Below are 23,259 nucleotides of genomic sequence, written 5' to 3'. Positions count from 1 at the left end.
GTAAACCTCGCAGCCTGGCGCTTTATGAAGACTGGACTGAAAGCCCGAGCTGTCAACTCGTTGGCTCGTGTCGCTCAACTCTGATTTAGTGGGGATCAGTTGACCTTGTGAAGCCCTGGCGAGTGCAGGGCGGGGTCGCACCGGTAACCTTGTTACGCATTTTGAAAGCAACATTGAGAATAAGAATGTAAAATGATTAAATCCTTTATAAAATCCTTTATAAAATCCTCCTTAAATCCTCTATAGATAATGGAAACTTAGGATGGACTTTAGAGTAAACATGTTGTTTACTCCATGAACGATGGTTAGATTTCTACCAGTATTTCTTTATGTTGAGAGCTTAGACCAGCAGCTCTTCAGGCTCCTTGTTGTGGCTTTCTTCATAGAGCTTGAGTATTTTTTTAATGCTACGAAAACATTTTTTAAAGTACAGTTCTAAAGTTGAACAGACATGCCTTAACATACATGGCTAAAGTCTTACACGTGTACAGTATGCCACAAATAGCTAGTTGATGTGCATCTGGTCTATGGAAAGTATATGCTGGTTGTAAGTCAGAATCTTCATCATGCATTGCTTGTCCACTACTAAAATTTCTGCAATGTTATGATCCGAGTTCAGTATCCGGTAAAGTCCATTTCGTATTATGTCCATTCATTGCATCCCATGTCCATTACCATTCTATCAATTTGCATGGACAGATTCCTTTGTCTTCTCTGCCAACAATGTTGCTGTATGCTGGATATGTGGTGAGAAATATAAATAATATAAAAAAAATTCCTGGAAAGTAGTAATTTAGTTCAAAGTAGACTACATGACTTATGTTATGCAGCTCCCGATTATTTTTCTTGAGTGGGCGACGAGGCAAAATGATTATTACGATTATTGGAATATGTAATATGTAATATGATTATTACAGTACAGTATAGTACATGCAAGCTAAACCATTCAAATTAGTGTTTTCTTTCCCTCCTCACTTTTATAGTGTTAGCATTAGCCTTGGTCTGCTCCTCCTGTCAATATTTCATCGACGTTCTTCCTAGCAGCAATTAATCTAACTAAAATCAGTGTTCAATTCGATTTTTGTCAATTTTGTTGTGTCAACTTTTGCTAGTTTCTGTGTTTAGTGTTGTGTTTTTAAGAAATGTCAGCAAGTTTCAGTTCTTGCCTACCTTGCATCCACCTGCCTCCACAATATGACTGGTTTTGGACACTTTTCTATTCTACAGATGGGCCACTTCCCACTCTTATCAAAGTTTGTGTTATGAAAAAAAACTCTCATATTTAGTCTATTATACAACTATTATGCTGTGTTTAACCCTGACTTTTTAGATTTTCCATGTTTCCAACATAAAAAGATCACCAAACCCATGGCTCCTCCTTAACTCTCATTACATTTCCCAGTGTTTAGTTACTTATTTTATAGTGCTCATGACACTAAAAATAACTTGGAAAAAAAACAATAACAAATGAATGTATTGAAACCTTGTGTATATTATGTGGTGTTGACTAAAGTTGCCACTGACAGCTATCAGTTATGTCTATCTACACCGGATAGAGTTGAAGGCGGATGACAGCAGTCGTTGTTTAGCTAGTAATTTGCCATGAAAACCCATATTATTCAAATTATTCCAAGATTTGTGCTGACGCTGCAATCAAAGACGACCCTTTTGAATTTATTGTTACATGCGATAACAATACCATTTTAGCTGCCTAGCGCGTCATAACCAAGCAGTTACAAATCACCACCTCATTAGCTCAGCACTAAGCTGGCTATTATACATTAGAATAAATGTGAATTGACTTACTGGCACCTTGGCACGTTTTTCCATGGTTGAACATGTCATGGATTCTTAACCTTTTACTTTCATTTTCAGCATCAAAATGATATGTCCCTCGAAATTTGCAGAAATACAGACGCATCTGACGATGCAAATAGCATCTTTTGGAAATGTGGGCAAGCTTACTCCTTCTCTTCCAGTGTCCCAGCAAAAGCCGTCAACACAACAACCGGCATGATATCAAAAAATATACAACAAAAAACAGAAATTAATCCAGACATGGACCATAACAATTGAGAAAGCATTGGAATGGACTATACCCTCCACGTGGGAACTTATCATGTACACAAACGTCACTTGCTCCTCATCCTCCGGTCCTGGAAAACCTCTGAAAACCTTTTAAAGGGGCCCTATAAAGCTTTTTCCACTAGTATGACCTATAAATATAGTTAGAATGTTGCATTCCCGTGTTAAACAATGTGCTTTTGGAATAGGTGCAGATTCTGGAAGAACTATAAAGCTTTCTGTGCTGGTTATTGTGTGTAGCTGCTCTATAGGAGTCCACAACTCAATACAAAGGGCCGAGAAATTAATATAATAGGTCCCTTTAAGCAGGTGTTATGTGTTTGTGTCTAAATTGAGCATTTTAAATCATCAAATTGGCTAAAAGAGTTGGACTAAAATAGTACTTAAGGCATTCAAAGACATTGACATAATGTAGTATTCTACGCTGGTCACTAGGTGTCAGTAACGTTACTGTAATGTTCAGAGAGACACACAGCCACCTGACTTGATTGCCAGAACAACAGACTTTTAGTGCAGGTTTGAATGATCTCACAATAGCGGCATTAAAAAAAAACATTAAATATTTCCACTTTGGAGCACACAGGAAATATTCCTTCTCAATGTTATTTTTAATTGGCATGTGTTTTGCTGTCATGACCACACAAGGAAATCTTTTCAAATCTGATGTCGTGCTTGACACTTTTGCACAATATCTGAGTCGGATCCGAGGGATGAGGACAAAAAATGAATGAAAGGCAGAGAGATTAAATGAGACCAAAGGTTAGGCGAGGCGAGTGTTCACCTTGTTCTTTGCAATAATAAAAGCCTCGCAAATCCAAGTGGCCTTGCCACTGAATTCATATTTCCCTCTGTGCCAAACAAAGAGGGCGTTCGGTTCAACCCACACAGGGCAGATTTAATAATTACTCTCACTTTGAACGCCATTTCCAGGCAGGGAAAATGATTGACAGATTGTATCCATGGTGTCAAGGGGATAGCCCTCCTACTGACTAAGGCAAAAATTAGAGAACAGCAGGAGCTAAATTACACATTTTCAAAGACCTCTAGCAAGAGGACAGGAAGGGAAGCATGATGAATGAGAAAATGATGAGAGCGGAGAGGCAGAGGGCGAGTCACATCGGAGCATGGAGACGATTGCAGGAATTGCGAAATACATCAGTAGAAACACACGCAGGGTAGGGACCACACAAATATACCTATTCACACACACTGGGAAAATAGGTCTGCAACAATTGGAGTGCAAAAGGAGAGCTTCTTAAATGCCATCCTGACAGTTAGGATGCTATTTAGTCCACCTCTCTCTCTCTCTTGCTCGCGCACTCTCTCTATCTCACACACACACACACACACACCCACACACAAACACACAGTCATCTCTACTCGCTCGTGCTCTCAAAGCACTCAGACTGATATGAGAGCAACAAGCAACCAGCAGAGTGGCACAGGTTTCCTGATCTCAGGCTATGTGCAGCATAAGAGCTCAACAGCAGCAGGAAGTGGGCACGGCGGTGACAGATGGCTGCCGTGTACATATTGTGCTGCATAAAGGCATAATATCTGACATGCAACTGAAACGGAAAATCCTCTTATGGTCCATATTTGGTCCAGAAGGAACTTCACAATGAAACCATTGAATGGTGAATGGATTCTGTTAGATATCCTTTCAAAATTACATCTAGAAAGACTATTGAATATAGGAGAATTTCACATTCTGAAACTAAACTAACTGGACACAATCAAACATTTGGACTTTTACAATGCAACATACTGAGAATACATCAGCGCCATATTTCTCGCCATGTTTTCACACTTCTCTGTAAAGTCCCAGTATACTTCACTAGCGATTACTTTTAAAGATATTGGTCATTTTCAGCTTGCGACTTACAAAACTGCCGTCGAATTCGCGCCCCCAACTAGTTCAAACTGATTAGTATACAGTGGACTATCGGTGGCTAACGGAAGCCCGCTAGCATGCAGCGGTCTAGCTTAAAAAAAAAACACTGATTCACCAGCACGCTTGTATAAATTCACGAGATTCTTTAACTTGATATCACATAAAATGGCAAATTGACGAGATAACTGACGTTGTCCTCATAAATATCACACATAGTGCATGTCTCTTGTAATTTCAACAACATATCTCGCCAGCGAATTGGAGAGAATGGAAGTTTGCTAAGGTTACAGATCCATTCCTGAAGCTAGTACTCAACAGTGCTTCACGAACTTACATTTTAACAACTTTATGAAGATTTCTATAATACTATAAAGTGAATTCTACGGTAAAACAATAGTGGGCATGTAACAAACTTTGTTCCGTGCTGAAATTCATCTCCTCAGATGAAATGTGCGGTCCAAATGAAGTAAGTTTGTGGGCGGTGCTTTGTTGCGCATGCCCAAAATTCTACCCAACGCTTTGGGTTGTCCAAAATAACCCAGCACAAAATAATGGAAATCACAACCCAGCAGCAAATAACTTAGCAACCAACAGAGATAACCCAGCGAATTGGGTTCTCAGAATACCCAATTCAATAAAAATTACCCAATTAAATGACCCAACAGGCTCAACCCAGCGATTGGGTCAAAAAAAAATAACCCAGCATTTTTAAGAGTGTACATGTTGCTGTTTGGTGCTTCATTGCAACAATTAGGACCTGTAACCCCACGCGAAGGCAGAAGGAAGACTACCCTCTCATTGCCGCCCCACCCGTCACTCTTAACCGCTGGCAACGCCAGAGTGGAATAAAGTCCAACACCTCTCGAGAGGACTGGTTCCAGAGTCCTTGCCGTGTGTCAAGGTGAATTCGACTATTTCTAGACGGAACTTCTACACCTTGCACACCAGCTCAAGCTTTTTACCTCACCAGAGAGGTGACATTCCACACCCTGAGACCTGCTTTATGTTGCCAAAGATCGGGCTGCAGCTCACTCTGCACTTGACCCCTTTGACCCCTCCTCTGAGGAAAGATTTTCCTCGCCCGGTTGTTTGTCTCCCATCGTAGTTTCTGATGCTACCACAGGCATAAAAGCCTCTAATAACTTCAACACGCAAACTCCTCCACCATGATTCAGTTTGCATTTGTTTTGGTTAGAGCAGGGGTCTCAAACACGCAGCCCGCGGGCCAAATGTGGCCCGCAGGACACTAGTTTGAGGCCCCCGCCTTGATATGACAGTTTAATGTTAGTGCGGCCCGCGCAAGTTTGATATGGATGCTGTATGGTATCATGTACCCAGAAAAAATTATTACGTTTGATTAATGTTCATGTTAAAGGTTAAATAACTGTTAATAGTTATCCTCCCTATCCATGTGGAAGTGGTAAGTTTTTGGCTATTTAAGTTTAAAGGAAATAATTTGAAGGCTACCGTTTAGGTTTGCGAGTTAGCATGTGTCTCAAGACCCTGCAGTTGCGCAATATGTTGTAAATAAAGAGTATAAATGTGACTATAGACGTGTTTTGTCATGTCTACAAGGCTCTAATAATGCTTTGTTAATTTTAATCTGAAAAAAAATAATTTGTCTACCCACCAATATGTGGTTTCTTAAGTTTTTATTATTTGCCGTTTTATTGTTATTATTATATTTATTTATTTATTACTGATTGATTTTCGTTATTCTTGATTTGTTTATTTGTTTTTCGTCTGTCTTATTTTGTGTAGAAAAATAAAAAGTAAGATATTTGAGAACAGTGGAATGTTTTATCAGAGCTTTTGTTGTAGAAAATTAGAACCAAAGCGAATTTTTTTAATTTTTTTTGTTTTTAATAAATGCGTTTTTTTGTTTTTTTTTTGGAAAACCTAATGCGGCCCAGTCTCACCCAGACCCTAGCTACAGTGGCCCCCATGTAAATTGAGTTTGAGACCCCTGGGTTAGAGTCTAAACATCAGGAACGGATTAATGACACTAACCAAGGTTCCACTGTATTTTACTTTAGAATTATACTCTATGAAATGTAGTTGGTGCTAATATTCTGGGGTTTATGGGACAGATTCGAATGGGGATCTAAAATGGATTTGGTTGTTATACGTTTTAGTTTTTGGAATGAATGAAAACCAAGGCTCCACTCTACAATGTGAATTTGTCGCTTTGGTGGTGCGAACAAGCCCGCCTTTTTGGTCTTCATCTACTCTTGTGAGTTTAATGTTATTAATGGCTCTGCCATTAGTCCAGAATACGTGGGTATGGACATGGATGCTCTATGTGTGCGAGGCTGCATCAAATGACTTATGGCTGTGTCATGGTTCACTGAGGATGGTACACTGTAGGTTTACCTCTGTCTGGCTAAAGTGTTGCCAGCTTGGCTTGAAGTGCCCTCGACTGGAGCAGTGCCTTCAGAACAGGCTCTCCACCTGCAGGCAAGAGAGGGTTAGAGAGGAAAAAGGGCAGCACACAACACGCACGCATTCACACGTACGGTACATTCATGACTAGGACGTGTGCAGACACAAACGCAGACATGCAGGCCACACACACACACACACACATACACACACATACTGTAACACATAAGCCCTCACACGCACACAGCCTACTTCACATGTAGAACAGCATTCCCAGCTGAGTGGTTTTCTCTCCAAGGTGGAAATTTCAGCATAGAGAGAATCAAACTGAAGTACGCAGGGCGCCATGCTGGCTCACCACAGGTGGGGGGGGGGGGGGGGGGGTTGAATGGCAAAATTGCCCCATCTCAGAAATCTGCAAGATCCAACTCATCAGGTTCAGTTTCTTCTTCACAGTCTGTGTACACATCCAGATGGAATTAGACTGTATAGGAATCTTGTTACTGCAGATTGGAGTATTACTGTTAACTCTTTTCTAGTAGATTTTGCACCGTGAGACTATGCTACTTCCTTGCGTGTTTTGGGTGATGCAAGTTGTACTGTAGATTGCACGAGATGCTGCTATAAATGAATCATGGGTAAATCTGTGAGGTGTGAATAATAGATGGGCGAAGAGGTTAAAAAAAAAAACAAAGGACTGCTGTTATTATTTGTTAATAAGACACTCTGGAGCATCGCTAACTAGATCTCATTACCGCAATACACGGTGGTATGAACACACGCACACACATGCATACACTCTACATGTCAAACACATGCAGGTGTTTCTTTAAGCGACTATTTTTACCTGTGAATTCTTGCTGTTGCTTAGCAATGTGTAATTACATGCCGCACTCTACCAGTGAATGATTAGCAGCAATGATGGATGGGTTAACGCTGTCAGCCAAGGATGCCTCAGTGTAAAGCTAATTACACCAGCACACACGTGTCATATGTTTGATACATGTTATGGCCCTCTTAGAATTCCGCCATAGCCTGTGGAAGGAGTGTGATAAAGGTGGGTGCTGTGGTTGCCGTTAATCAAAAGATAGGGAATCGTGTGACATTACTCCAGAGCTACACACTGTACTTCTAAGGATGGGATGTCCAAACATTTTCTAGTGAGGGCTGCATACTGAAAAATGCATGGACAGTAAAAAAAAAAGATGGGGAGTTCCAGCTGTATATTTTTTAAACCAAACCAATATTGAGACATATATGTAAATATTACATTTTCCCAAACATTCATTCATTCATTTTCTACCGCTTTTTCCTCACGAGGGTCGCCTGGGGTGCTGGAGCCTATCCCAGCTGTCTTCGGGCGAGAGGCAGGGTACACCCTGGACTGCTCGCTAGCCAATCACAGGTCACATATAGACAAACAACCATTCACACTCACATTCATATTCAATTCAATTTGGAGTCACCAATTAACCTAGCATGTTTTTGGAATGTGGGAGGAAACCGGAGTACCCGGAGAAAACCCACGCATGCACGGGGAGAACATGCAAACTCCACACAGAGATGGCCGAGGGTGTAATTGAACCCTGGTCTCCTAGCTGTGAGGTCTGCGCGCTAACCACTCGTCTGCCGTTCCGCCCATTTTCCCAAACAAATTTACAAATTAATCAAAACTGTGGTTAGCGTGCAGGTCTCACAGCTTGGAGACCCGAGTTCAATTCCATCTCTGTGTGGAGTTTGCATGTTCTCCCCGTGCATGCGTGGGTTTTCTCCGGATACTCCGGTTTCCTCCCACATTCCAAAAACATGCTAGGTTAATTGGTGACTCCAAATTGTCCATAGGTATGAATGTGAGTGTGAATGGTTGTTTGTCTATATGTGCCCTGTGATTGGCTGGTGACCAGTCCAGGGTGTACCCCACCTTTTGCTCGAAGACAGCTGGGATAGGCTCCAGCACCCCCGCGACCCTCGTGAGGATAAGACGTAGAAAATGAATGAATGAATGAATAAAAAATGTACATATTATTCTCTTGTAAAAGGACTGCTCTTTTGTTTCTTTTTTTCTGTTTTTGTTTAGTTTTCTTGTCTCATCGTATTTATAGAATGTGTGTGAGTGCCAATAAAAAAGCAGTTGTGGGCCATAAACAGCCCTCAGACCGCACTGTAAATAACCCAGCGGCAAGTTTTCTGAACTGCAGCCATCTTGGCTAAAACCTCATGCCGAGAAGGTTTCCATGCAACGAGACTGAGATTGTGCATCCATCGCTGTGTTTGGTGAGTCTTGTTGAATGGAAACCAAAGCAAATCAAAGAAAGAGAAATGTTTACTATAATAACACAATAATAACATTCACTGATATTGTTTTGTGATGAATATAAATTGGAATAAATGGGAATTTATTCATTGCTACATTGATACAATATCAGTTTCAGAACACACAGAACACACAGAACAAAGCAGGTACGTTGTTTGACACAAAAACTCCAGTACAAATACTTTTTTTGTATGTATTGTATGTCTTGTATTGTATTGTATTGTATGTAAATAATCTCTTCCAGGGTAAATTGGTGTTTTGGCCTTGTTTAAAACCTTTATTAAGACCAGGCTTGAGCATTTAGTCATACAAGTGTAAAAAGAAGTCAACTTGAGGGCAATCAACAGCTTGAAAGTCATAATGTGAAGGACCACATTAAAAAAAAAACATAACACTGCTGGACACCATGAGGTGAAAAGTACAGGGGCCATCACTACTTTTAATGTAAGCATCATGCTTAAACCTGGCATTGATTGAATAATTTGATACAATAAAAGTGCTAACACTATACAGACTTCTAGCCCAAATGCAACCAGGCCAACCAGACAACAGTACCATTGCTGGCACAGCAATATAACATGATTTTAGCCAGCTCGACATCCACTTTGTGCAGCCGCAGTGACAGAAAGGGGCTCATTAAAACACAGGCAAGCACAGTGAGAACATGCATTTGCCACCACTTTCACTTCTAAACGATCAATGATGAAATAGCAACATATTTCTTCATGCATGGCATTAAGAGCATTTCTTCCCTGCATGCAGAACCTTTTGGATCAGGAGATGGGCAGTGTATGTTATGCCTGCTTATACATGCAGTGCAATATGTGTGTGTGTGTGTGTGTGTGTCCACGTGCTTTATGGTTGCAGCTGAGGCTGTGGGCTGAGTAATTGCCTGTCTTGATAGGGACAGCGCAGAAGCAAGCTAAAAGTCAAGTGTTCTCCTCCTGCTGTATACCTCATTTGGATTCCACATAGCTGGCTAGCCAGCTAGTGCCAGCCTTGGGCTTGTATTATTCATGGCTTGACAGATAGCTCTCACTAAAAGCATTGGAAGTGGGCCAGGTGGTGACGACGCGAGGGGGGGTGAGAGTCTGGTACACCTCACTTTTTGGCTCGGATAAGGAAGACAGAATAGGAGACGTAAAAGGATTATTTGGGAATAAAGGAAGGTGATGTGAACATTTTAACAGAAACAAGTACAGTAAATGTCTTTTTTTCAGAGAAAGAAGAAGGGATTTAAAGATAAAGTGTGGCATTATTTTTTGTTATTGCCCCTACTCATATCTCTGGCAAAAGTCACAAGTAAATATATAAGCATTGGTGTATCAATTTCGGCTATTTTGAGATCAGAAAGATCTCAATATGATGTAGCGCACTTACACAGTGGCGGTTCTGACTTGAATGACGCCATGATCATATACATTCCATAATGTAGCGTACATAAAGTGATGCTATAGCGCCATACCTTCATCTTTGGTATGTAATACAATCCATTCATTCATTCATTTTCTACCGTTTATCCTCACAAAGGTCGCGGGAGGTGCTGGAGGCTATCCCAGCTGTCTTCGGGTGCAAGGCGGGCTACACCCTGGACTGGTCGCCAGCCAATCACAGGGCACATATAGGCAAACAACCATTCACACTCACATTCATATCTTTGGACAATTTGGAGTCGCTAATTAACCTAGCATGTTTTTGGAATGTGGGTGGAAACCGGAGTACCCGGGGAAAACCCACGCATGCACAGGGACATGCAAACTCCACACAGAGATGGCCGAGGGTGGAATTGAACTCCAGTCTCCTAGCTGTGAACCACTCGACCGCCGTGCAGCCAATACAATTAATATGATATGATATTACCCATTAAGTGTGCGGTCCATGGGCATCCGTTCCCCTTCAAAACCTGCTTGGTTTCATCCACATCACGTGGTGGATGTTTGGGGGTATTACAACTGTAGAGGGCGCCCGCCTGCCATGTGCTGACCTGATGATAAAGATTTAGTGAGCGCTGATAATTAGTAAATATACTTTTTTTTCTTTCCCCCACCTGGAGTGGAATTGCCCATATATGCAATGGCTAGAAAAGCTGCACCTCATTTGACTGCAATGACTGCAACAATGTTGTGACTACATACTGTATATACAGTACATGTACAGTATGTATATCCTATGAAAATGGAGAACAGTCAGAGAGGCAGAGCAAACGAGTGAACCCATTCCAAACAGAGGATGGGGAAAAAAAAGGGGGAAGAAGCAGCCATCCACCCCCACCAAGCTCCCCTTCTGCCTCCATGTGCACAACCAGATAAGGTCGCATTAATCAAAATGTGCCACTTCCTCTGCCAAAAACACACCGTCTATGCCATCAACCCCCCTCTGTGTGGTATCTGTCACCGGAATGCACATTTCCATATTTAATGGGGGAGCTTTATATTAAGCAAAAAGAAGCAGTGTGTTGGTTGGATGTGTCACTTCTGTCATTAACTTCAGACCGTCTCGCCCGGGGCGCCTTGGGAGTTCATTCATCTCACTTGCAATACTATTGTTACTTTGTCATCAATACGGTGGAACTGGGAAGTGATTGTCTCCTTTAATAAGTGTGATCACTCATAATAGCAGAAAAGTGTAAATGTCACTGTCACATGTACTGTTACGTATAGCGTTTTCTTGTCATGAGGTATAAGCCTGCAAAGCATCATGGACTAAAAACACTTCTAATAGAAGGCAACATTTACAGTGGCATGCATGTGCCCCCCCCCCCCCCCCCCCCACTTCTGCATGCTTTCATCTCAGATGCCATTTGTTTATTTTTGCCTTTGTAATTTTTACCTCGTATTCGCCTCGTTTGCATATAATGACAAGCCTACCTTTCCAACACTTCCCGGCGTCAGATAAACAGGTGGTGTTTGTGCTTTTTTTTTTTTTTTCTCTCCAACCTCTTCTATTTTTTCCACGCACCTCCCGGAGGAGAGACATCAGAGGGAATAACAGATCATGTGCTGTGAGTGTGGAGCGTGCCAGGGGGATGCGGGCACAAGGGGTACTGTGGAGGGGGGATGGGGAGGGTGAGGGGGTGGTCAGATGCTCAGGGCTTGCTCCGGGCTTTTCAGATCCCAACTTTCGACCCCTGGACCTCCTAAAACCCCCGGCCAGACCTGTCCTCAGAGCAGCTGCCAACTAAATTACATCAATGTCAAAGTGCCTCGCTCCTCTACTGGGGAGACGGAGCCTAGTAAACAGCACACACAGGAGATCACAGTGCAATACTGAAATGACAAACACATTGCGAGAAATGCAATTCAGCAGAAAGGCAAACATTTATTCCATATTTGTGTTTATATTATTAAAAAAAAGGCTCATGTCCATCCCCTCCAGTACTGTGCTGGTCTGTAGCTTTTAGCCTCAGGCATTTGTGGAGACACCAATAACTGAAAGCCATTAAACTTATATGAAATGTTCCAAACCTGCTGACTAAAAACCTGAAAAGTTGAGACGCACTCAAAACTTGATTTTTTTTTCTTTTTTTGTGGCAAATAAAACCTTGCAATCACAAAACATTCATGTCAGTGATGATTTGGACACCACATGATTTTTAGAGATTATTAAATAATTGACTTAATGTTTTATTCACTTAGAGTAATTTAGCCCCATACCTATAGCCTAGTTTCTCGCTTTGCAGCTGGCGTGTGTCAGAAGCAAAAACAGGAGGCATTCGAGGTGCTTCCGACACTAATTAACACACGTGTGTAGTGGCAAGAGGAAAAGTAGACATTGTTAATGGATTTCCAAAGTCTGTGTACTTGATCAATATTGTTCTGTGTAGCAGAAATCATTGCACAGGAGGCAATTTCAGTTATCATCAGTTATTATTGCCACGAAAAAAATAAAAAATAAAACACAATATTCCGGTTAGCTTTTTGTGTCCTTTTGTTTAGGTTTAAATCTTGGGAAACTGTGACAAAAAACATTCAAAATATACACAGAATAGAAGATCAACGCCGATACAATATGAACAAAAAATAAAGGTACCTTATTCATTACGGTAGTTATTAATTCGTTCATGTTAGATAATGGTGAGATTGACTATCTGGTTGGATCCAGCATTTAGCGCTACTGCTTATAATAGTGAGGAAATAGTGCAAATAATGAGGCAGAAATTTATATTTAAGAATTAATAAAAATAAAAGTTATTAATTAATTAATAAAATTAAGAGTAAAGTATTTCCTATATTTGAGAATTGAATTAATTCATGTATTCATGCTTCTCTCTGGGGTTTTACAAGTAAACAACCGCCATGACTGCATACAATGCATCTTATTTAGGGAGGGGAGCGCTTTGTTTTTTTTCTTTTTTGCTTCCAAAATGGCCGGTGGGTTAGCAGCGAACTGGCCGGCTTCTTTGTGGTGTGCGAGTGGAGGGTGATTGATTGAAGTCATTGCGTTGGTGGGGAAGACTCCTTACCTTGCTAATCCAGTCATGAAGCTGCAGGACGACAGATAACTGAATTACACTATTCATTCTATTTCATTTCCCAATGAGCTTTACTCGTGCTTGAAAACCCAGCAACCAAATGCTGCAAAAAGACTAGCGTGTACATGATACATGTCAAAAACCTGCCTTTCTCATTTCATAGACTTGGTTGTGACTCACAGATTGGTTGAAGATTTTCTGATTGATAATTTGATGTTGGAAAGGCAAACAAATGTGTCACTACACTTTGTCTTCTGGGAAAATGATTAATATACAGTAATCACTCGTTTATTGCAGTTCATGGTTTCCAGACCTGAGCGTGATAAGTGAAGACATTAAATAACACCCCTGCAATCACTTTTACACTTGTATTACCCAACATATAGAAGACATTATAACAGAAAATAATGCACAAATAAGACATATGTTTGTTTGTGTTGCTGTAAACATGCGAAAGGAGCTGAGTGGGGAGGGGCTCAGAGTTGAATTTTAGCTTGGTGTGGGTTACGGCTTCAACAGTAGCCCATTTTAGGTATTAATGTGCTTGTTGTGAGTTAATTCAAACTTGCAATAAGAGCTTGTTGTCCCAGCGATCAAGTCCGATGCTTCTGTGTCTCACCCAACACTACAGTAATATTACTGTATCTGTAATACATCTTCTGAATGCCTTCAATATGTATTTTAGTTAATTTCCCCATTGTTATGCTTAATTTAGACTAAGTTAAAAAATAATAATACGTCAAATTTGCTTTAATGTGTTTTAACTAATATTAAGCCGTATTCAACCAGGAAACACCATGATTTATTAATTATTATATTTTGGAAAAAACATGAAATTACACTCTAATTATGAAATTACAACCGCAGATTGGCGAGGAACGATAGTACATACAAACATATCATCCCGCTCTGTCATTTATCTTTCTGTGAATAAAATACATTTAAAAAATTGGCTTATTTCAGACATAGGTACAAATGGTGATAAATCGTGATTAATTCATTTGAAACCATGATTAATCTGTGATTAATCTCCTTTTTAATCAGTTGACTGCTATAAAATTAATTCCATTATGAACAATAGTAAAAAGTTAATCAGTACATAATGTTCAGCGGCAGTACATCAAGCAGTATGAGTGTCACCATCCCATAACCCTACTGCAAAATACAAATATGGAGGATGTGACTGTGTGCTACCAAGAATCAAGCCTGTCCCAGTTGCATGAAAGTCTGCCATATAAAACCACTGCGTCATAAATTGCCATGTTTCTGCTTTGTACTGCAATTTCATTTGATGAAATCCCATTTGTTTGGTGGGAAAACCTCCATAGTTGTGAATTGTAATGCTATCCAAATGATATGCATAATGGTACAATAGAATGCATAACGGTGTATTGTATGTAGATATGAATATATAACCTGGCATGTGTTGTACCATACTTGAATCACAGCAGGACTGCAACTAACTCTTGAAAAGGTTGTTTGTTTGTGCATAGTTTTTTATACGTTGTCAACAATGCACACTTTTAATAAACTATAATGATTTGTCCCTTTCTTGAAAACATGATGCAATCTCCATCCTCCTATTTTTATTCTACTGCTGCTGCCATAAGAGATTCCACTACTTGAGCAGACCTGAATCTCTGTCATCCCATCTTTAACGGCCTCTGCTTCATCCCAACATGAAGCCTCACCAGCCGCTACATTGCCTAGCCACTAAACTGCAGCTCCTTGATGGGAACAGTATCAGCAAGGTGCACAAACAGGCTGTGAGGAGGCGTTTGCCACCAAGAGTGAGGTAAAAAAAAAAAAAAAAAAAAGATTGAAGGAAGCGCCTGAGTTGTCAGGGTTGTGCAAGGAAAAGGAATGAAAACTAAGAAGAAGTCAGCATTGATGGCATGAGTTGCCCGACTCCAGATTTTCCTGTAGTTCATGTGGTTTGGGGGTTCAAACTGGGCTGACTTTATGGTATAAAGACACTGGCAGTGACAGGCAATGGAGGAGTCTTTTCCTAAAGCTGAGACAGGGCTCATTAGCTGCAGGCTGCAAATGTTGGAGATGTGCTGTTGAATGGGCAACTACAGGCTTATCGAACCACTGAGCTGAACAGCCTGCTGCCGGGTACGGATTCCTCTCAGTTCCGTTTACGTCACACGTGCTGTGTTAGCATAAAATAAAAATGTAGTCGAGACATCTCAGTTGTTTGTTGTCGTTATCCAAACATGAAGAAACTATAATTAAACAACGCTTATATTGATAAGACCCAGGTGGACATGTAAATTCCACCCAGAAGTGCCTCTAAAACGTCTTTTAAGTTGCATGGATGAGGGATTATTTAGACAGCGAAAGCGACCACCGTAATATTTTACGAGTTTTAGGAGAAGCTGACAGCCGTGCTGTTGTGTATTGAAGAATGAGCCTCGGCAGCTGAGATGTGAGCTGCAGCCTGAGCCGCCAGAAAACGCCCCAAATTGCAGGCGTCTGCCATGCGCTGAGCCTCCTGCACCAAGACTCTGTCTTTTGTTCTCCCCTGCTCGCGGGAGAAGCCTGACAGCTCTGAAATGATCCTCTCTGCGTGAACATTCACACACACACACACACACAAAGACAAGTCGTGTTTCCAACTCTTCAGAAGACATTGATTTTCAATCGTTTTTTCATGATTTTATCCAAATGTAACAATAAAAATGACCGTCAGTATACGTAATGTTCCTTAGTTTCTCAGATTATAGACTACTACAAATTAAATAGAATAACTTTATAATTGATTTACATTTAGATTTTACATTTTTACATTTGTTTTTTTGGATCACCCCAACTAATTTTCATGAAAATGTGTAGCAGTGTGGCAATAAAGCATTACATTTCAATACAGATATAGAATTAATTTTTTTTTGTTTTCACTAGTTTAGTTAATTGAATTGGTGCAGAGTGGAGCAGTGGCTAATATTAAGGTCTTGCCAGTCGGGATTCGATCAAACTACACTGTACATACGATGTGCTAGTCCAGTTGTCAATGTAATATAAAGAAATGTGTCCCATCATACAGTAACAGCTCGTTTATTGTGGTTGATTGGTTCCAGACCTGACCGAAAATTAATTTCCGTCAAGAACTCCTTTTTTATGCATCAAATATTTGTGTAGTTAGAACATGGAAAACATTACTGACACCTAGTGACCAGTGTAAAAGACTACATGTATTCACAATGATGCCTCATGAATGCTTTATTTGTATTTTAATGCTTAATTTATGTTCTCCCCGTGCGTGTGTGGGTTTACTCCGGGTACTCCAGTTTCCTCCCACATTCCAAAAACATGCTAGGTTAATTGGTGACTCCAAATTGTCCATAGGTATGAATGTGAGTGTGAATGGTTGTTTGTCTATATGTGCCCTGTGATTGGCTGGCGACCAGTCCAGGGTGTACCCCGCCTCTCGCCCGCAGTCAGCTGGGATAGGCTCCAGCACCCCGCGGAAAAAGCGGTAGAAAATGAATGAATGAATTTATGCCAAAAAAAATGTGCAATTTGCTTACATGTGCATATTTTTCGACTAATAATAGTCCATATTCAACTATGGAACAGCAATGATATATTTCTTTAAAATATGATGTGAAGCCTTAAATGAGCAAAGTGGATTACTGTATGTGCAATATATGCATGAAATCCGAGCATCAGATCAGTACAACATGACTCGACAAAACATAGTACCGATATAACAAAGAATAGTTGACCGTGTCTATGTGACATAGTGTAAAAAATGCATGTTAGCAGTAATAATAACAATGTGTAATGTGTATCACCATTACAGATATAGTTTGCCTAAAGATCCAGTGCAGTCTTTAATCTGTGTTCAACTCCCCCAATTTTGCAGCAAACTGCAGACATATAGAATACTTTCCTGTCTGACTTTCGCTCCCATTTTTCCTTGCTGGCTGACTGTGAGGATAGCCAATCCCTCATGGATTTCTGGAGGCTATCACCATGGAGACGGTGCTCTGCCACACGTGTCTATAGATCCTACTGCTGGATAGAGGGCACAACCAGACGTGGTGCATTCCGTCTGTCTTCTGTGTTCAACAATGAGCTAAGGTTATGGGAGAGATAAGATTTGGGTGATGTATACACTTGAATATTTACGGAAACAGGTGCAATGGAGGAAAGGGGGCAGGTGAGGTGATGAGGATGAGAGGAGGAATATGGTGGGTGTGAAAGTTATGTGACAGGAGTGGAGGATTACAGGGGAGGGGGGGGGGCTGCAGTGAGAAGAGGAGAAGGAGGACGAGGCTGCCTCATTTCTGTCTATGTCATGCAGACAAATAGCGTGTGATGCTAATGACTGGCTAAAGCTTTTGCCCCTGCTGAGAACAGCCGCTAATATGACTGCTAATAAAGGTGCCATGCAACGCTGTCGCATTCCAACAGTCGCTCAGCTGTCACCCAAAATTAGCCAAATGGGAGCCCTTCGTCTCCTGCCTTGCCTCTCTCCAACCTCGCATTAATGCGCCACAAAATGGGCTTTCCTCTCCAGAAGTGTTATTTCTGCATGTAAGGGCCACTTTCTGACAGTGCGATACAATTTGTTCCATCCCATAATGCTGAGGATGTCCACTCCATAAAATATGAAGTGGTCATTTTGTGACGTGAAGTTCTTTTCTTCTTTGATTGCTACCTCTTGTACTGCATAGTCCTCCTTGAGGATTTTCCAGAGGACAAAATTTGTAGGATAACGACAATGGGGCAAGATAATTTGATTTACGGTTTTTGATCGTCGGTGATGAAAGATGGCTGGTGACACATCTAATCCTTTTTTTTAACGTTCATACACTCGTCCCTTGTCCCTTTGACTTGTTGCTGACTCTTGCTGACACATTTACGCTAGCATTTGTGTATTTCAATAAAACTAATAAGTTGGTATACGCTGTTCCTCACTATAGTGAGGAGTGCGCTGCGCCTTGCTGTAAGACATTTGTCTGTATTTTTTTGTCCAATTAGCAAGAATAGTTGTTTCTTACTGCTGCATGTTGGATAAGTGGTTAACACGCAGGCCTCACAGCTAGGAGACCCAAGTTCAATTCCACCCTAAGCCATCTCTGTGTGGAGTTTGCATGTTCTCCCCGTGCATGCGTGGGTTTTCGCCGGGTACTCCGGTTTCCTCCCACATTCCAAAAACATGCTAGGTTAATTGGTGACTCCAAATTGTCCATAGGTATGAATGTGAGTGTGAATGGTTGTTTGTCTATATGGGCCCTGTGATTGGCTGGCCACCAGTCCAGGGTGTACTCCGCCTATCGCCCAAAGACAGGCATCCCTGCGACCCTCGTGAGGATAAGCTGAAATGATTGAATTGTTTATTACATGTATAATAACTTAACAATAACAAACGTAATAAATGTTTCTGCAATATTATTGGCAAGATTCTGACCAACAAATGGTCACAAGCCATCCAACCCAGTTTTTGTACTCAGAGGTTAGGCTCAGTGCGTGGAGTGGAGTGGATTGGAGAGCCTCATCTGAGGTTGCTGCCTTGTATTTGATCAGGGAAAGTGCAAATTCAGGGATTTTTTGCTTCAGAAAATTTAAAAAACAGTGTGTGTGTGTGTGTGTGTGTTTCTTTTTAATTATCCCCTGACCTCGCATCACTGCTACCAGCATAGCTTTTGTATTACGTTGTGTTACAAACCTTAGAGGCCTGAAAGATTTCACTAATAAATGAATAAAATAAAAAAACATGTTTGTGTCAGTGTGGGAGGTCTCACTCGCTCACATTTTGTATTTGCTTTGTGGACGAGTTTAAGAGCTAATATGCTAATAACAAAGAAAAGTAGTACTACAAAAATATGTTTCCGGACTGGATATTATTGTTTTTAAAATAATGGCCCATATTTCTGAAATTGATATCCTTAAATTCTATGCATATAATGAATGCCATGTTTTTGTTGCGTTTGTTGTTGATTTAAATGCCACCCGCATTTTAATTGCCAAGTGGCATGACTGATCTCCAGTGGTCGTGATGAAGAATGTTGCATCCAAGGTCACCCGGTGACAGCGTCAGGCAATGTGGGATGGTGGAGCTGCGGAGGCTTCCTGTGGCTTAGTCATCATGGGGTTTGGGAGCATCCGGGCAAACACTCCTCTCCCACTTTCATAACAAGCTGACAGCACAGACACGAGAGGACATCTGAGACTCAAGTTGTCCTGTCCTGTAGGCAACGCCTCTAAACAGCGGGATTTAAAAATCATTTACATAAGATGTCCTGCGGTAGCTTACACGCAGCGGGATCAGCAACAGCCAGAAATATGTGGAAGATGCTGAGTGTTGTAGGTGGAAAGTCTGCTGCATGTTTCTTGTATGCTATCTAGTATTCATGATTTGCTTTCCATGAGCTGAGGTGGCAAAGCATTTATTATTGCTTCTTTTTTTAAAGAGAGATTCAGTTATTAATAATACTAGGAGTTCTCGGTATCGGCCGATATCAGTGAAAAAAAAGAATGGTATTGATATCGGGCGATGCTTGCTTTAAAACGCCATGGATTATCAGGCTCGGTATGGGCGGCATAATTATTCATTCATTTTCTACTGCTCTTTCCTCACGAGGGTCGCGGGGGGTGCTGGAGCCTATCCCAGCTGTCTTCGGGCGAGAGGCGGGGTACACCCTGGACTGGTCGCCAGCCAATCACAGGGCACATATAGACAAACAACCATTCACACTCACATTCATACCTATGGACAATTTGGATTCTCCAATTAACCTAGCATGTTTTTGGAATGTGGGAGAAACCGGAGTACCCGGAGAAAACCCACGCATGCACGGGGAGAACATGCAAACTCCACACAGAGATGGCCGAGGGTGGAATTGAACCCTGGTGCAGCATAATTAATGAATGAATAATGAATGAAATGAAAAATGAAAATGTATACAAAACTGTGGTATGTATGAGTGTGAATGGTTGTTTGTCTATATGTGCCCTGTGATTGGCTGGCGACCAGTCCAGGTTTTACCCCGCCTCTCGTCCAAAGACAGCTGGGATAGGCTACAGCACCCCAGCAATCCTCGTGAGGAAAAAGCAGTAGAAAATGAATGAATGAATGAACAAAACTGTGGTGAGATCAGCCATGTTGTCGGAGGTAGCAGAGATGAGGATGCTGAGGTTCTAATTGGGAGTGACCAGGATGGATAGGATCAGAAGGATGCTGCGTTTAGAGCTGCCAGTTAGGAGGCATAGAGGAAGACCAAAGAGGAGGTTTATGGATGTAATGAAGGAGGACATGAGGGTAGTTGGTGTGAGAGAGACAGATGCAGAAGACAGGGTTGGATGGAGGAGATTGATTTGCTGTGGCGACCCCTGAAGGGAAGAAGCGGTATCAGCAGTATAAAACCCTGATTGGAACCATTGTTACTTCCACCGATTGGTGTGGGTTTATTTGTTTCTGTTCCTAGCTCATTTCTTCAAATTTAGGTGATTTAGATGTCAAATTGACATTTACTTATCAGACATGTGGACCAGAGAGGGACTGGAAAGACCCTGTTTATGTTTTATGTTTACATCCTTCCACATTCTAACCCTCCTCGCCCAGCCCACTCACCTGTTCTCCGTTCCTGGTTACAGCTATACTGCTGGGACATGCCCTTGATTTATTTGGAGGGCCGTGGGACGGCGAGGTGGCGATGAGTGGCATTTTAATGTGATTTTGAGGTGTTTGCTTGAAAACACTATTGATCACAGCGCTGCGGCGCGCTCACGCACACGCTCACACCCTCACCGTCGTGCAGACCCTCATGCAATCCCTGAGGGAACAGGCTGGCTGTCAGGCAGGGAATGAGTTTCCATGTGGGTTTGGATTAATGAAATAGGGCCCCTGGTTGCAGAGGAGAGCAGGGGGTCAGACCATTAAGGAATCCCTGGGCAGGGTGAGATTGAGCCTGCCAGCTGACTGGACCCTGACTGACTGATGGACATCTGAGGAAGGGTAAGAAGTGAAAGACAGATAACTCCTCATCACCAATGTCGGCAGGACAGTTCCAAAACATTCCACGGGGGGTTCAGGCGCTTAGAGCAAAGAGTCAAGTCAGTGAAACCAGACATTAGCCTGATGTCAGGGAGAGTTGTCACCTTGTTAGACTTTTTACAATCAATCTTCAGTCTTTCACTGCTTCCACCAAAGCCATTTCTGCTCCATAGGGGAATTTGATATTCCCTTAACAATAACAACATCTAGACAATGGTGTTAGTCCCATTATAGTACTAAGACTTCATTGTTAGTCATCTCACAAAGCCCATTTCTTTTTAACAGAAGAAAATCATTTCGAACTACCCACTTAATATAATTGTAATAATTAACATTTCCATTTATTTTCAGAATTGGATGCCCAACAGTATCGGTGTCCCTATAAAGAATAGTGTTTGTTTCTCTTAAAAATTGCATCCAGCTGCCTCCTAAACACTTTAAGGGCAGACAATTCATTACCTTTCATTGTAGTCAATGCACCTATTTAATAAAAAGGTTGAATCATTAACATTGTAGTTGTTTTAATTACAACCCCAAATAAATGCAAAAAGGGCGCTGGAGTAATTGGTCATCTTAGGCTTGATTTGAATCATCAAATTTGAACCTGACACACTGAAAAAATTGTCATTTTTTGCCAGTTTGTAGGAGTATGTGTCATGATGACATGTGTACACTCTTTGATAAAAATAGATGTTGTAACATTGCTGCGGTTCAGTGGAGAACCACCTACACCATATATGTTTTCATTTCAATGTGTTAAGGCATTTATGTCATTCATTTTCTACTGCTTGTCCTCACGAGGGTCACAGGGGTGCTGGAGCCTATCCCAGCTGTCTTCGGGCAAGAAGCAGTGTACACCCTAGACTGGTTGCCAGCCAATCACAGGGCACATGTAGACAAACAACCATTCACACTCACATTCATACCTATGGACAATTTGGAGTCGCCAATTAACCTACATGTTTTTGGAATGTGGGAGGAAACTGGAGTACTCGGAGAAAACCCATGCATGCACAGGGAGAACATGTAAACTCCACACAGAGGGTGGAATCGAACTCGGGTCTCCTAGCCTTTTTTGGTCACTAGTTGCAAGTCAAATGTAAAAATCTGCTGAATGTTTGAATGAAAAATCAAAAATGTTTACAAACTGGACTTTCAGACAAAACTGATCCGACTTTTGTTTTTTCCTTCATTCATTCATTCATTGATTCATTGATTCATTGATTAGTTCGTTCATTCATTCATTCATTTTCTACCACTTATTCTCACAAGGGTTGCGGGCTTCATTTCTTTTCTAAACCACTTGACCTCACTAAGGTCATGCTGGAGCCTATCCCAGTATTCTTTGAGTGGGTACACTCAGGACTGGTCACCAGGCAGTTTTTCAGTTTCTAAAAAAAAGTGAATATTTCTCTTCTTAATGAGCAACCTGCATTACTCCAACGGAGTCAGTACCTCACCAGACATCAACCTCATCACACTTCATTGACAGCTTGTCATTACTGTTGACAGTGTCACCCGCATCAAAAAATACTCTAGCACAAATAACATTTTTAAAAAAGTACATTGATCACTTTGCTTTTCATTCAGTTCAGTCATTTTTTCATGTAAAAGTAAAGTCAGCCAGGGGAAATATCCAGAGGTTGTGTGAGCGTTTGTAAAATAGCAGCCAGGGATATTTCACAGCCCAGTGAACGTGCCCAAAGCGTGTTTAGCTCCAAGCTTGGGAAGAGGCTTTATTTGATGGCCAAAACACTCAGGGCTCATCATAATTCTGACTGTGTGGGTTGCTTTTGTCGAAATGTGCCAGATATGTGCACACAGTCTTACACATGCACACTATTTTAGTGAAAGTACAAATAGAAAAACACGTTTCAAAGTTGACATGCCCAGGTGGCACTTATCAGGTGAACGTTGATAAGTGAAATAGTTTAAGCATGTGGTCAATAGCCACGGCAAATACACAGATGATCATATTTAGGATTTTGTGCTCCTGCTGCCGCTAATACATTCAATGAATGGGACTTGATGTTGACTTTTCCCCTTTTTATTGTTCTTTTCCTTTTTTCCATCAGACTGCTCAATGCCAAATAAGCCTCTACCTGCCC

At 41.3% G+C, this 23,259-nt stretch overlaps 1 protein-coding gene across 3 annotated transcripts in view; it reads left to right on the top strand.

The window, feature by feature from the left end:
• myt1lb (myelin transcription factor 1-like, b) overlaps positions 1 to 23,259 on the top strand; it is a 134,476-nt gene that overhangs the window by 56,827 nt on the left and 54,390 nt on the right. The gene's annotated exons all lie outside the window — the stretch shown is intronic.

This window comes from Doryrhamphus excisus, linkage group LG14 (genome assembly GCF_037039965.1).
Source record: "Doryrhamphus excisus strain RoL-2023G ecotype Guam linkage group LG14, RoL_Dexc_Guam_v1.1, whole genome shotgun sequence".
NCBI classification, from domain to species: domain Eukaryota; kingdom Metazoa; phylum Chordata; class Actinopteri; order Syngnathiformes; family Syngnathidae; genus Doryrhamphus; species Doryrhamphus excisus.
The sequence above is the reverse complement of the archived record's forward strand: the minus strand, read 5'-3'. Positions and strand labels throughout refer to the sequence as shown.